The sequence below is a fragment of the Rhinopithecus bieti genome, unplaced genomic scaffold, assembly GCF_001698545.2.
Source record: "Rhinopithecus bieti isolate Rb0 unplaced genomic scaffold, ASM169854v2 scaffold_49457, whole genome shotgun sequence".
In the NCBI taxonomy this organism is placed as follows: Eukaryota; Metazoa; Chordata; class Mammalia; order Primates; family Cercopithecidae; genus Rhinopithecus; species Rhinopithecus bieti.
The window spans coordinates 632,711-645,861 of record NW_016820128.1 but is presented as its reverse complement, the minus strand read 5'-3'; the positions used below and the strand labels follow the sequence as shown (position 1 = coordinate 645,861).

At 41.2% G+C, this 13,151-nt stretch overlaps 1 protein-coding gene across 6 annotated transcripts in view; it reads right to left on the bottom strand.

Annotated features, from left to right (window-relative positions):
- CHL1 (cell adhesion molecule L1 like) overlaps positions 1-12,709 on the bottom strand; it is a 215,005-nt gene extending 202,296 nt beyond the window's left edge. For 2 of the 6 annotated variants that reach the window (XM_017859615.1, XM_017859618.1), the window contains exon 1: positions 12,246-12,709. The gene's annotated coding sequence lies outside the window, so the exon portion shown is untranslated. Of the gene's footprint in view, positions 1-11,226; positions 11,661-11,931; positions 12,019-12,245 lie in introns of those variants that run through there. The other 4 variants (XM_017859614.1, XM_017859620.1, XM_017859619.1 and 1 more) reach the window with 3 other exon arrangements.
- Positions 12,710-13,151: the final 442 nt, after the last annotated feature.

Genomic DNA, 13,151 nt, shown 5'->3' with positions numbered 1-13,151 from the left:
GAGCAAATACTCTCTGAATGAAGAAGCTCTTTCCATAATCAAGTGTTTATATTTTAGTGAATTTTTGCTAAGAAAGAGATCTAGGATGGTCTGAGGCTTCTTTTGTTCAACTATTAGATATTGGCCTAGCATTTGAATACCTTAAGTAGCTGTTGAAAGCTGAGATATCTCATGGTAGTCATTTATTTACTTTATATATATTTTTTGTTATTTTTATTTGCAGTACCAAAATGGCATCAAAGGAAAATGAGCACTGTCTTGGCAATATGTGAGAAATATTTACACCACCCTATACCATCTGATATTTTAGGACATCTGTATAGATCAAAATAAATCAGATTGAATGGATTTAATATCATATATTGATAACAATAATTACTAACTACAAAACTACCCTAATTCAAGGTCTTCAGTTTTATTTTTTAATATTTTTGGACATGGGATAGCTGCAGAATTACCTCCATTTTCCACTTCAGTTTTAGGAGTAAGTTGTGAACCCCACCCTCATGCAGGTACACACATTAAACCACCCAAATAAACCAGTTTCATTAATGGTACCATATTCAAATAACCAAAGGGATACTGGAATGCAATCTTCAAAGATAATAAACTGCAATGTAAATCTGGTTGAATAAAGGCCAAGAACTAAGCCTTATGTTCCCTTCATAAGGCACAGAAACAAAAGTGTAGCCCAACTAGTCTCCCACTGAGGATATAGTCTAGCTTTCTGCCGAGACAATCAAACAACCCAAACCTAGCATTTCAATGAACTTGGGAAATGATGACACACACTTTTCTGTCTCTCCTTGACAGTTCTGAATTTGGAGGGGCAAAGGAAATGGAAGGCATGCTTAATTGAGGCAGTAAATACTAGGCTGTGGCAGATTGTTTTACTGTTAAATACAGTAATGGGTTTTTAATGGCTGCTGTCCAAAATTACACTGCAGAAAAAAATGGTTTATTAGTAATAATAATAGCTGGCACCTTAATCTTCAAAGCACTTTACAAATATTAGCTCATTAATCCTCCAACTGCCACTGGGAGGCAGCAGTAAATGTTTCTTTCCTCAGTTTACAGCTGGTGAAACAGGAAAACAAAAGCTCATAACAAGTTTTCAAAAGAAGATTTTGTGTATGGAGATCAATTTCTGATCTAAACCACTCATATCAGTTTTTATAATTGATTGGATGGCATTCACTCTGATGACTGCCAGCCCTTTTTTGGAGGGGACAGTGATTAAGGTCAAATCCAATTTATTTGAACTTGGCTCAGAAGTATGCATGAGTTGCACCTGAATTGCTCAATGCTTGGTCCTTTAATGTTATTTCAAGTAAATCAATTGTGTTCAAAATCTATTCAGCCCAAATCAATTACATGCAGAAACTTGTATGCATGGGAAGAGCAGACTGTTGAGACCCCTTGACATTTGCTTCTCTGAGAATTGCTAGAGGTCATGAAGCAAAATGGGGTCAAGGTCAAATTTAAAAAGGCTTGTTTTCGCTATTTTATCCATTCACTCAGATCTTCTTTATAGAAAATAGTATATGTCTTCAAATTAGTGAACAATAACAAATAACCCAATATAGCCTATTATTCATGCAAATATAGGTGATAAATATTAAAATTGTTATTATTTGTCTGTATGTTTACCCTTGTGGGCAATGTTTTCAGTTTTTTGCCATTGTATAATGCCTTAAACATTCTTTACATCTTTAAATCCAATTTTAATCCAATGCATGAATTCTCCACTATGTCATCAGATGCATTTTATAGATTTAAAAAAATTGTTGAATTTACAACACAGAAATAAATGTACTTCTTGAGAAGCCAAGCTGTGTATTCCAGAGCAGCAGGTATGGGTCAAACAAAAGCTTTATAGAAAATCCATTGTGTATACTCCAAGGAAGTGGGATCTCCTGTCTAGTCAAAGCAGGAAACAAACTTATTCTTGCCGCTTTCTAGTACACAAAAAGGAGCCTTTTGGAGCCACTCAGCATCTGAGAATGCTATTTATATTATGCATATTTTAAAAATACATGAACATTTGCTTGTAAATATCCCAAACAAAAAAGTCAAAAACCTCTTAAAACTCCCAAATATATTGGCTGTGCCTGAAATAGAGTTGCCTTTTTTCCTTCCAAAGCCTTATCTTCATTGACAGCTGCTAATAAAGACAGTGCCATCATTATGATTGGTGTCATTTTCAAGCCATTTTCAAGAACAGCAAGGCTGAGATATGGCATCTGCCATTGCCAACAATTTCTATTTTAATCTGCAATAGCAGATACTCACACCTTTGTGGAAATGCCAACCATGAAATGCAATTGGTTACATATAACACCCAGAAGTGAGGGAAATTCATGAGTATTCGTATTATAGAGTATCAGAAACCTTTATGCCAAGAAATAAAAAATGATAATGAGGGTAAAGTTTCATTTGTACATATAATGATGCCCAGGGTCTGGTGCAGGAAGAGTCAGAGCATCGAATGCTTGTATGACTTGATTTTGGAGAGAACACAAATGTCTTCTTCCTGTAACCTCCAACTCCTGGGATCAAATGATCCTCCCACCTCAGCCTCCCAAGAAGCTGGGACTACTTGCCCAACCACACCGAGCTAATTTTTATTTTAATTTATTTATATATTTTTTGTAGACATGGAGTCTTGCTATGTTGCTGGTCTTGAACTCCTGGCCTCAAGGGATCCTCCAGTCTCCGCCTCCCAAAGTTGCATTAAGGTGGTTTTGTTTGTTTGTTTGTTTGTTTATTTTGAGACAGAGTCTCCCTCCATCACCCAGACTGGAGTGCTGTGGTGTGATCTAGCCTCACTGCAACCTCCGCCTCCCAGGTTCAAGTGATTCTCTTGCCTCAGCCTCCTGAGTAGCTGGATTACAGGCATGCCACCATGCGCAGCTAATTTTTGTATTTTTAGTAGAGACGAGGTTTCACCATGTTGGCCAGACTGGCCTCCAACTCCTGACATCAAGTGATCCACCTGTCTCAGCCTCCCAAAGTGCTGGGATTACAGGCTTGTACCACCATGCCTGGCAGTTTTTAAAATCTCATATTAAATGCCACTATTCCTGGAATAGGTATGCATTATCATCTAATACCTCAGTAGGATTCCTTTATGTCTACTTTTCCACATATTTACCTGGGATAATGGGACACAGAACAGGTAAGTTTGGATGGACAACAGGAAAGAGTGTTAGTCCATAGTGAAGACCATAGCTGGAGAATCCTGCTAATAAAGGGGGCACTGCTGGGGTTGGAAATCAGACACTTCTGAGTTTGAATTCTGACTCTGGCACTGCAAGACATACTGTGTGACATTGGACAAGGACCCTTTTGTGTCTGCATGACCCAACTTACAATGAGTGTTATGATAATAGTACTTTCCTCAAATCACTGATGTGGGGATTGCAAAACACATAATAAACACTTGATAAATGATCAATGGTGGCTATTTAAGTATCTGCCTGGCACAGTTTCAGTCCTGTCTCTAGCAGAAAGTGGTGATCAATAAAAGCTTTTTATAATGACTGGTCACAATGCCTCATAGGACATACACACACACACACACACACACACACACACACACACACACACAAGAACATGTATCATAGAATTCAGGATGCTTTGGAAAAGTCTATCTCCCTATCTTTGTCCAGGACTACATTCAACCCTCAAAATACAACTTGTAACATTTTCAATCTTTCCCCTAGACAACTCTCAATTTATACAGTGACTCTAGATTTCCTTAAAAAAAAAAATTCACCATCAGTTATATAATGTTGCTCTTTTCTTCCATAGAGGAAATCTGGACTGCTAATGGTGGCTCATGCCTGTAATCCCAGTACTTTGCAAGGGGGAGGTGGGAGAATCGCCTAAGGCCAGGAGTTTGAAACCAGCCTGGACAACACAGTGAAACCTCATCTTTACAAAAAAATTTTAAAAATTAGCCAGGCATGATGGTGTCTGCCTGTAGTCCCAGCACTTTGGGAGGCTTAGGTGAGAGGATAACTTGAGCCCAGGAGTTACAGGTTGCAGTGAACCAAGACTGTACCACTGCACTCTGGCCTGGGCAACAGAACAACAAAGAAAAAGAAAGAAAAAAGAAAGACAGAGAGAAAGAGAGAAAGAGAGAGAAAAAGAGAAAGAGAGAGAAAGAGAGAGAAAAGAGAGAAAGAGAGAGGAAGGAAGGAAGGAAGGAAGGAAGGAAGGAAGGAAGGAAGGAGAAAAGAAAAGAAGGAAAGAAGAAAGGAAGGAAAAACCTGAGCAATAGAGTGGGCTATGAACTGGGTTACAAATTAGGGTATCTAAAATTTAATTGTAATTGTCACTACTGTAGGCAGTGTGGTGAAATAGTGAAGTTCACTATTTGATCTTGCATCAGTTTTTTTCATCTATGAAACGGGCTAACAACCTGTTTCCTTTTGTTCACTGTGTTATTGTAAAAGTCAAATGAGATGACATGGAAAAATTTTCTGAAAAGCATAAAGCACTCAAATAATGCAAGATATTATGATTTTTTAAAAATAGAAATCTTCAGAGGCAATCTTCTGAATGGATGGAAATGTAGCATCCAGTATCAGAGTCTATATTTATCTTCCCCCTGAACCTTTTGCACATGAGATGTGTTATTTCATTTGAACATAACCAATATGTAAGGCATCCCATAATAAGCTAATATTCTGTCACTTTACAGTTTTTAGCAAGGTTTTCAATGCAATAAAAAATCAAATTTCCAACAACTTTAACAGCAACAGATCACGAAAATCCCCACATTCTTTTTATCCACTTACATTTTATTACTCTGGGAAACACATTGCTTCGTCCCTGGAAATAAAAATTCCTCACATTAGGATGCAAACAGTGCATCCTGGCATCCTGGTCTATTCCTTCATCGTCCTTGTCCTGATACAACTATATCAAAGAAGAAGAATACTTCCTCCAAAGATCCAGGCATCCAGGTTACATGAGTTTCAGCTGCCAGACTGACATTTGAGGGCATCTCCACTTTCCCAGGCATCATAACTACAATCCCTCCAAGTAGAATCACCACTTACAGCAAAAGCTTTTGTTAGGGAGGAACCTCTGCTAAAAATGCAAACCCGTTACCATAGAAGCTGGAATACATCTTTTACATTATTGTGTCTGCTATGTCAGCTCTCATCTTAGAAAACATATATAATGCAACGAAATGGACAAATTTGTTTTGAAGTTTAGAAGTCTCAGCTGAAACACACCACTGAATATGAGCATGCCCACCTCGGGCAATGAAAGAAAGGAGAAGAAAGGAATGACAAAGAAAAAGTGGTGAAGAATCTCCTGAATACAAACTTACTGATTCCCTACTTCGTACTGTTTTTGTCAATTCCAGCTTTCGCCTTCCGCATTACTCACGCTCCACAAATGTAAAGCCTTCAAGATGTGCTAGCTATTCCTCATGTACTTCCCAGATTCAGACCCCTTTTCTGTCTTCCTCCATCCTGCTCTGCTCTGGGAGAACTGACCTCCACAAACCACTTAATAGGCTCCCTTGCTCTCTTACTGCCTTGCTCAAGAAGCAACTGGAAATCTTGGGGCAGAAGCAGAGCACTGTCTTGTGATTTGACAGTAGTTATGTTCCTCTACCAAAAGCCATAGGTCCTACTTCACAGCCCTCTCCCAGAGCTACTGCTCCCACCTCCTTCCAGGAACTTCACCTTCCCATTGTCCCTTCAGGACAAGGGGCAGTAACAGCTCCAGATGTGCTTTGGCAGCCCTTTGTGGGCTTCCCCTAATCCCATCCAAAGAGATGTGGGCCCATCTTTAAGGTCCCTTAATTACCCCTTTGGAGTATGATCTACATAAAAGAACCGGACAAAGTGAAAGTGAGAGGAAGCCATGTTTTACCCAGCGAAGACGTGTCTTTCAAGAACATCAAGGGGACAAACCACTCAGTTCTAGCCTGTGGCATTCTGCCACCTGGACATTCAGGTCCAATACCTGGACATTCAGGTCCAATACTGTGAGGACATCAAGCCTTTTAAGATAAGCCAGAAATATGAATGTTTACATGAAATCTCCACTATTTAAATGTTGGCTGAAATTTGTCTTCAACATTCTTTGGGCCAAATGAAATATTTATACAAGCTGGGTTCAAAGTCCAAGGGACATTGGTTTGGATCCTATATAGACTATGGTGCCTCTTCTTAGAAAGAAAAAAAAAAATCTGTTTTTCTTTACACTGCACAATTATAACCAAAAAAGGATGAAAGTCTCATTTTACAGCTTTTCTTACACAGTACTTTAGTCCAAAACAATAACTCCCCTACCTCATTGGAAATCTGCAGGCAAAACAGAGAAATATTCAAAACCCCAAAGTCACAGGAATCTTGTTATGTGGGCCTGTTCTAAATGTATGAATCTAGTCGAATCATTTAATTTCAGTGTAGCTCACTCCATTCATCTGCAAAATCAGGATAATTACTTCTTTCCTACCATCTTCACAGAGACATTTGGTTGAAAAATGAAATTATACACAGTAAAGGAAAAGCACATTTGAGATCTTCAGAGAATAAAGTGCTATTTAAACCAAGAAGATTAGTAAGAAAAACCTCACAAGTTTGCCAAAGCATTTTCTCTCTTTCAGCCACATTTCATGACACCAAGGTAACTGTGAACCAATGCCTTAGCCCAACACGGTCTTATGGAAGATGTACACAAATCTAAGGTGTGGTTCTCAACTGTGATGGCACATTAGGGTGTGTTAGAATCTCATTAGAAGTTTTCAAAAATCCAGATTCCTAGTCACCATCCACAGAGATTGTCATTGAATTGATTTGTGTTGGCAGTTTTAAAGAACTCTCCAGATGATTCTAATTTTAGCCAAGCCTAAGAACACCTATTGAGAAAACCTTTTAAATATGTGAAACAATCATTATTGGTATATGCACATATAATTAATGTAGGAATCAACAGTTTCCCATTTGACACCACCATTGATCATGGCTCACACTTATTCACATACACAGTGATACACACACACACACAGATACACTCTGTCCCTCTATCTTTGTTCGTTCACATACTGAGCATGATATAGAAGAATAATTATCACTACAATAAAAAACCAAAATTTATTGAGCACTTCATAAGTGCTACTAAGCTGTCTGCATAGATTGCCCCATTCAATGTCCACAATAGCTAGGTATGACTATTTCCCCATTTCTACAGAAGAAATTAGTCTTAGAGAGGTCAAAATGACTAAGCTAGTGCCACACACCTGCAAGCTGACAGACTTAGATTTTGAACCCCAGCAGCCTGACTTTTATAACCAGGGCACGTAACCACCACACCAGTTTGCTTCCCACTGTGCCAGACACTTGAAGAGTTTACGAGATGCATAAAAGGAAAAGTGTGCCCTCAAGGAGTTTACAATCTGAGAAGGGAATTGTGATGCACACTAAAGTTCATAGGTTGTATAGGAAAATGGCACAATTGTAGTCCCTGGAGTTAGGAAGAGGTAAATCAGAAGATGGGCAACAGAGCTCCTACTTCCACAACTGTAGGGGAAATAAGATGCAAACAAACATTAGAAGGGAGAATGTTATAAGACTACCAGGAGAAGAAACCCCAGTCAAAGCACAAAATATATTTATATATTGGCCAAGTTCAATGCATTTATTATTCCTATCATCATCTGCCAGTATCATTTGAATCAGATATTTATGCCCACCCTAAATTTACCACATTGTCAGTTCAATTAGCAAACTATGAATTTTGAGAATTCATCTCACCTCAAACTCCAGTTGTGATTCTTATTGAATTTATGTATATAAGCATCACACACACACACACACAGTCACTCACACACACCCCTAATAATTTAACTTCCAAAGAGATATACAAGTTGTATTCTTCCGCTAGGAATAAATTATGTGAAAGTGAAGTCAACATTTCAGGGAAAAGCCTTAAAATTGAAAACAGAATATGTCCCTTTGTATTTTCATTATGTAAACATAATGAGAAGGTAAGCAGGATCATTTTTTATCCACAACACATAAAATCTCAATTAGTTATGGTCTATTTGTGCACTGACTTAAAACGTTCGTTAACAAAACAGAATTTTCTAGTTTACTGGATAAATATACCAGAAATTGCAGAATAATGTCAGGTTGCCAAGCAACCACAGCTCTACTCTACTTTGTGATCAATCCAACTCATTCATCGAGCTTCCTAACCCAGTGATACAGAATTCCAACCAATTTGTTTCTTGGGAAAATTATAGTGACTTTCAGTAACACAATAACACTTTTATTCTCAGAAGATAAACTTAAATCCCTTTTGATCAAAGGGATGTGTTAATTCATTATTCTCTACGTGGTGCTAATGAGAAAGCTATAATTAACTAACTACACTATTGTGACACACATAAAATAAACTGCAGTAATTAGTAATGTTTAAGGTGTTAAGCAGCCTCCCAAATTAGAAAATACAGAACCTTTCCTCAGATAAAGATATACAGAAAAAAGGAAGCAGCATATCTAATTAAATTGAGAATTGTTTCCAGTCTCCCCCAAGGGGTGAGAGGAAAGGCATGTGATCACCAAAATGTAAGAGATTTCACTTTAATAGCAGAGAAAATGGCTCAATGCCAATTCTACTTGTAGGTAGACATAAAATGATAGCGAATAATGTAATCTTTTGTTTGAAAGAATGCTTAGCACAATATTTTTCCAGGAATGAATAGAAAGAATATTATGCTTTCACTCATTAGCTGTGTTAACTTAGCATATTGTATGTAAATCACCGTAATAATTGCATTCTCTTCAGAATGAATTAGTTAGAATGAAGCTGTAATCAAAATGCTCATAATTGAAAATATAGTATTCTCAATCTTGGTTTGAAAAAATAACAAGGAACACTGATTGAATCAGATAATACAGTACATCACTGAAAACAACCTTAGTAGAGAGATGTTCATTCTCTTGATTATACCTTTGCATTTCAATTAGGTCCCCAAATTCAGGACTCAACACCTCCCAATCTGTCATGTTTTTCAACTCTGGACTAACTTAAGTATTCCAAGTGTATTACTGCTAGATTTTTAGGGAAAATACAAAATGGTGAAAAGCTGATTTTTTTGTTTCTAAAATACATTAGACTCTATTGCACTGTTGGCTGTCATAAATCAAAGGGCAAAATAATTTCCAATAAATGAAACATTTAATGCCAAAGCTCCTGGGAAACAATATGTAAATGATCACATGAATTTCAGACAAGCTGTCACACTAATTCCTCAAGGTACCTTTTAAAGATGACACATTCACGGTGAGGATGAGAGGGTTGTCTTGCAAAGTCAAACACTACTACCTGAAGTGATACTCTCAGTATTTCCTGACAATCATTCCTTCAAATCTGACACCATTAGTCCCCACTATTACTTAATTTTCCTTTATCAGTCAAAATACAAGAAGCTTAAATTAGTCTTGATCATTACCTCATTACCCTTATTTTCTATAAAACGAGTCAGGCTAAATTATTTTAACAAAGCAATTTTGGGGCAAATAACCTATCTTCAAAGATTTCAGACGCGACTATAAAATCAGGTTTCTATCCAGCAAATGTTTTTCTGGGTGAGCTCTATTTTGCAAAGGTCACTAAGGATCTTTGTGATGGTGACATCTGTCAGGCTTTACTGGCCTCAAGTTCACCAAGAAATGCCTTTATTTTAATAATCAAATGATTTTAAAAATGTATTTAAAACCAATTCATGTAATGAGATGAATTAACTTAAATGTAATAAGTACAGTATGTGCAATATCAACTCCTCTTAGACCTACAGCTAGGCCCATGCAGTGTACAGTTTACTTATCAGAAGATAGATTGGAAGACCTATATAACCATGAGGAATCAATAAATATCCATAGCCTTTTCTTTAAAGAAAAGGATCCATAAGTCTACATTCAACAGATAACAATCTGGAAAACATATATTCATCATCATAGTCTTGTGCTGCAGTGAAGTGGGTATAAACATGCCCTGAAAGAGATTTTAATGAGCAGCCATAGTCAGTACTCACACCCATCCAGTAATAACTATTTGTCTCCATTGATTTGCTCACAATATTCAGGAGCTTGCAAGGAATGATTATACACTACGTTCTGCCATTACTAAAGGTAAATCCACTGCAGCACTTAAGGCCGTAAAATGGAAAGCTGGGGTATACACAGGCTCTGTAACTAAGTTAAATTATGAAAGCCAAATGGTGATCCCTCACAAAGAGACTGAAATTAAGACAAATCCAACTGCAACATCTGCAGCTGAAAGAGAAAACACGAAGATTTTTTTTAAAAAAGTGGGATAAACTTTTTATTTTCTTGTCACCAAAAGTTTCCCCAAAAAAGCTTTCCAAGCTTCTCTCTCCATCAATATACTGAAAAGCCAACTTCACCAGCAGTTGATCAGTTTCTCTCTTCCAATCTGCTGCAAGTCAGATCTTTGTAGGAGTTGGACTGTGCAGTAAAAATGTTCTTATTTTAATTAAGATTATTCTCCAAAATTAGAAAACGCAGAATTTTGACTTCAACGAAAATGTAGAGAAATGAGAATGCACCATATGTAATTAAACTGAAGATTAACTAACAGTAATGCCATCGACACCAGTAACTAACTTTTGAGTGCTTATTATGCATCAGGCATGGTGTTAAATTACTTGTATCATCTCATTCCAGTCCTGCGACAACCCAATATAGAGGGTATTGATAATTTCCATATTATTGAGAAAGGGAAACTGAGGCACGTAGTTAAATGGCTAATCCAAAGTGACACATCACAGTGATGGTGAAGCTGGAATTCGAAGCCACGGGGGCGCCCCTGGAGCCTCCTCCTAGAGTGAGCCAGGTGGCTCACCAGTTGCCCATCTCCACGCGCACGCGCAAATCTCCCCACCCACTCCGCGTTCCAGCGGGAGCGCGCCATCGCGCATGCGCCTGGCCAGCCAGCCCCTTTCTGGCTCTGGGGCTGCTCCGCGGCTCCCACGAGCGGGACTGGACCCCGGCGCCCTTCGAGGAGAGGCTGAGCCTGGGGTTCCTTCCCCGCCGGGCCACCCAGCTGTGCCGACGCACACTTGCCCTCCGCCGCTGGCCTGCCACCCCGTCCCCTGCCCGCCTTCCCGAACCCGGCAGCCCCAACGCCCACCCTGCGCTCCACCCTGCGCGCCGTCTGAGGCGGGGGTACCTGGGCTGCTCGGCTGCGGCTCCTCAGGCTGGTGGTTTTTCGCAGGAATTCCCCAGCACTGCCCCTGACTGAGAAAGTGTGGCTCGCAGCGAGCCCGGAGAGTGGGAACGGAGGGGCTGGCTTTCCCCAGCCTCCCGGCTCCAATCCCTGCTCTCCAAATTAATCACTTTCTCCGTGCTGCCTCCCCACGCACACTCACACTCCAAAAGGCGAGAGAAAGAGAGAGGCACAAAGAGGAAGAAGGGACCATCCGTGACTGGCATCTCTAGCTCCCCGGGCTCCGCTACCAGGAGCCATGGCAACCAGGCCCCCGGCCTGCCCTCTCGCCCCCTCGGCGCTCTGGTGAGGTGGAGCTCTAGCTCCTCTCTGGTTTTTCGTGGCCCCCAACCTCACAACCCCGCGGTTCATTGATTCCCCTCTTCCAGGCTAGCGGCATTTTCGGAACCCCCCTGGGATCTAGAATCCTCTCCTGAGAGTAGGAGCCAGACAGGGGCAGTGGATTGGGAGGGGATCTGAGCTCCACACAGTAGGAGGTGTCCGGGGCGTGAGGGGCGTGGTGGGAGAGGCCGGGACTGACCCCCAAACTAGCTAGACCTCGGACCACCACCCGAGAGAGGACGGGAATCTACAGGGGGATCTGGAATCCTCTTCAGAGAGTAGCGAGGGATGGGGTGGGAGAGGCTGGAAATAGGAGGATCAACCTACCGGCGACCAGCGGGAGTGAGTGGGACTTGGCGGATTCAGGAACCCGGTGTACTCCGTCCGACTGACCCCGAGCGGTCTGAATCCAGCCTCGGTCACCCGGGGGCGGGGCTTGAAAAGGGGGTGTCTCTTCCCGGGTGAATGCTGAGGGACCTCGGACCACCCCCACTTCAGACAAGGAGCCCTGACTGCGCACCATTTCCTTTCCATAACGCGTTGACCCCCTCCTCCCGGGAGCAAACCCTTAACCCTTCCTCCATGGGAGACCCCCCAGGGCTGGCATGAGAGATGCAAATTGACCCCCACCCCTGACACACCTGCGTCGCCTCCAGCGCGAGATCTGTCCGGTACCTCCCCTCGGGCAACTTCTCCCCCAAACTGGCTGAGAGCTGGGACAGGGACGGGCAGGGTCCAGTATGCTCTGGGCCGATCCAAGGGAGTTTCTTGCCGGCCGCTCCCCGCTGGTCCGCACCCGGGACTGCCCACGGAGGTCCCGCCTGTCCCCTCCCGCTGCGGGCGCTGGCCGCGGGAAGGCTGGACCTGTTCTGGCTTGCACCGAGATCCACGCCCTCCTGCCAGAGGCTGGCTCTCGCCTCTCCTCCCTTCCTCGATTCTGCGCCGCCACCCCTCACCCACGCCGCTTATTTTCCCTCCCTTTGCACACTCCCATGGGACAGGGAGAGTTACAGGCTTAAGACTTTATCTCATTGTGGAAAGCAAGAGACCAAGCCAAAAACTTTGGTCGTGGTTTTCAACATCTCTGGTCAAAAGAGGTAGGATCTCCGCTTGTTTATCTGCAAAAGCGACGTTTAAGAGAAACGCCCCCCGGCACCCCGGTGGTTTCACTCAGTTGATATTCCATACACAGGTCGCCAATCTGGTTTTCTCCCATTGCTGCATGTTAGAGGGGTGTGGTGCCATGTACGTATTAAAAATGATCTTGCTTTCCTTCATTTAAGGGCGTGGTGGGGCTTACTACTGAATTTACAAAATATGCTATAACCATCCGGTGTCAAATTGTGCATACACAAATTTGGAGACCTTCTACTATTTTTACAATTTTTGCCCTAATACAGAGTCCATAATTTTACCATATTGTTTCATAACGTTTTTCCTACTTATCCTTTATTAATTCACTATTAGAGAAGAAAGACTTCTGTACTCATATTCAGTGCTAAAAGCCAGTTCTGATGCCTTATCAATCCACAAACACATAAAAAATT